The sequence below is a fragment of the Bombyx mandarina genome, chromosome 08, assembly GCF_030267445.1.
Source record: "Bombyx mandarina strain Sakado chromosome 08, ASM3026744v2".
NCBI lineage: Eukaryota > Metazoa > Arthropoda > Insecta > Lepidoptera > Bombycidae > Bombyx > Bombyx mandarina.
In genome coordinates, this window is record NC_143215.1 from 1,896,314 (window position 1) to 1,899,374 (window position 3,061).

Consider the following 3,061-nt stretch of genomic DNA (forward strand, 5'->3'; position numbering starts at 1 on the left):
AGAATTAAGCCAGCTTTCGTTGAACATTCTTTAGTGGATCTCGTTCCGGTACCAGCGCCGCGGGTTTCTGTGCCTCAAACAGCGCGACCGGATGTTACTGATGTCCCTTCATCTTCAGGTCGCAGAGTCCACCTCTCCAAACCTTTCGACCTATGATCACTTTTTTCTTTTTCTGCGGATTCTCCTTCTCCGTAGGGGGGCGGTGTGGCGTTTAAGAACGCACCTTTTTATGATGCGTAAGCCGGAACGCACGAGAGGTGGAAAAAAGAAGATACTCTGTGACAAGAGACCTTTTTACCGCCAAAAATACATAAGACGAAAAAAATAATGTGTATAACTTAGAACGGCGTAAGCCGCTGCAACAATAAAACTCCTATATAAGGGAACGTACCCATACTACGTGACCTATTTTTTTAGGTTTTTCGACCTCTCCCTCCCCTCGGTGATCACTCGCAGTATATGCCAAGACCCCCCCTCTCCCCCTTTAGTTTTCACGTAGTAATTTATAATTATGATTTTTAATCATTTCACAGGCAAAAATTAAAAAAAAAAGGTTCATACTCGTCTTTATTGCATAAGACTGCATGCACACTTAAATTACTAGTAGAATTATGTAGTGTGAGTTTACAAAGCGCTAAACACTGCGCGCTATATTCGAATATAGGTCGAAAAATACGAGATTTCTCTCACTAAAATCGACTACGTGACAAAAACCTGAGCCACCCCCCCCCGCTCCTGTGACTGACCGTAGTATTTTAAAGACTCCGCTCCCCCCCCTAAACGGGTCACGTAGTATGGGTACGTTCCCTAAGTTATTAACAAACAAATAATCTTACATAATTATACCCTGTTTACCGTCCGTTTAAAAATCAGAAGATGTACAGCACTACAACACTAAGCTCTTCCAGCTTCAGCGACAGCTTTATGGAAGGGCGTTTTGTCAATACAAATTGGTATTACTATGAACGTCAATTGGTATTACTATGGCTTTTTTTTGTTACCTGGAATTAGCAGAACTTTCGCTTATACCTTTGGACAGTAAAATAGGCAAGGTTTTTGTTTTATATATAGTCGTATTTTTAATTAGACGTAGCCAGCTGACAGTAGCTAATGTCACTTTGTAAAATAATGTTGCTATATTTAAAGTAATAGTGATGCGTTCAGTTCTCGTTCAATCACATGAATGAACAATGAGTGTGAAGAGTTAATAATTTCAAACTATAAAAGAATATTATTTCTATTTTACAATAAAATTGTATTAAAGAGCTCCAATATAATATGTTACTAGTAGTATGTATCTACAATCAGTTTTTTTTATTTTCATTACCTAGCTATAATTGTTATATTTTATACATCTATAGTTTCAAGTATATGATGTATTGAAAATAGGACAGTCTTACAAGTTTCCTCGCAATGTTTTCCTTAATGTTTAAAGTACTCGGTATTCAGTATAGGTAGATACTATAGGAACATAATCGTCGAAAACTCGTTGGTATGTACAAAGCACGCCTAAATTTCGAACCCCGTACCCGATATCAGCAGTTCGGCACACTAACTAGTAACTAGACAATCGAGGCAATTTCATTAATTCAGGAGTTTTTTCAATCGTTCACTTTCTCACAAGATTATTTTTATTTCATAAAAAACTGACAACACAGTAAACGTCAGTTGACTTCGTCTAATAAAAAATCCGACTATAGTTCCATATATACCTACACCTTAAGAAACGTGCACTCAAAATATGTCGGTTTTCTTAGTTATTCCGATAGCGATAGTCACAATAAAGCGTTGATGGACTACCTACACAATTAACACTTTTATTTCGTTTTTGGATAAAAGACTCTACGCCTCAATTGGTATTAAGTAGTTACCGGAATCCGTAACCGTCAAAATGTCAATGCCGTTAGCCATCTTGAGATATGAAGTCGAAATCTCAACTGTATCGTCCAGCGGCTATTGTATTGTGAAACGGATCTCATGACTGTTTCGGGGCAGAAATTGACAGAGAAGGGCCCATGTGGGCTTACAGTACGCTCTATCTCTAGTCTGTCCAAAAATATTTGCGAGTTAAATTTCTGTTACATGATGTTATGCCTTCAACTTGAAAGTTGTTGGTCAGGACGTGTAAAGTACATAGGTATTTCTTGCAAAAAATTATATTTGGACCCTGACATTGACGTAACGCTTTATGTAAGCACACCGGTATCCTATCTTTTAGGACTTTTCTCGTTGATAATGCCATAATCTATTCATCATAACACTCCAACACGTTGAGGGAGTACGTATAGAGTCCCTTCTTTATTTCGCGTGAAAATCGTGTTTGGATCACTCGTAATTAATACCACAGTTGAAATATATCTATATAATAGTATTAGAACTAGAACCACTGTAATTATTTTTTAAGAATGAAATCTTCTTTTATGGCGTCTTCTCGAAACATCGGAAATAATAATTAGATCTAAGACTCGCGAAATCCATTATTTTAAGTTCAAGTAGATTAATTCAATGAAAAAATAATAATGAATCAACGCTAGGTAAAAAAAAACAACAAAAAAACAAGTAGTCATCATTGCAATACTATATTGAGGAAGAGGAAGACCTAAGAAGAAATGGATAGATTGTGTGAAAGACGATATGGGTAAGAGGGGAGTGAGCGAAGAAATGGTATATGATAGAAGAGTATGGAAGGAGAAAGCATGTTGCGCCGACCCTAGGTGACTGGGAGAAGGGCAGGATAATGATGATTAATATGCATACTATTTTTACGCCGGTAAGAGTAACTCCATCTATCGCCGAATAGTCGAACGAATATCGAAGGATCTAGTAGGATTTAGGACGCTCGAGAAGTACAACGCCATCTGTTGTCAGATAACGGAAACACAATACTAGAGATGTGTGGAGTATCTAGGGATGTGGTATCGACTATAAAAGCGTTGCAGGTATGGCACGCAGTCAGTCAGTAATCGGAACTACTCGAAGCAAAACAGCGAACGGATCACCTGAAGCGAACCGGAAGAAGCGTATTGAGAATTTTAAAGTGTTTGTGAAGTGTTTAAGTGTT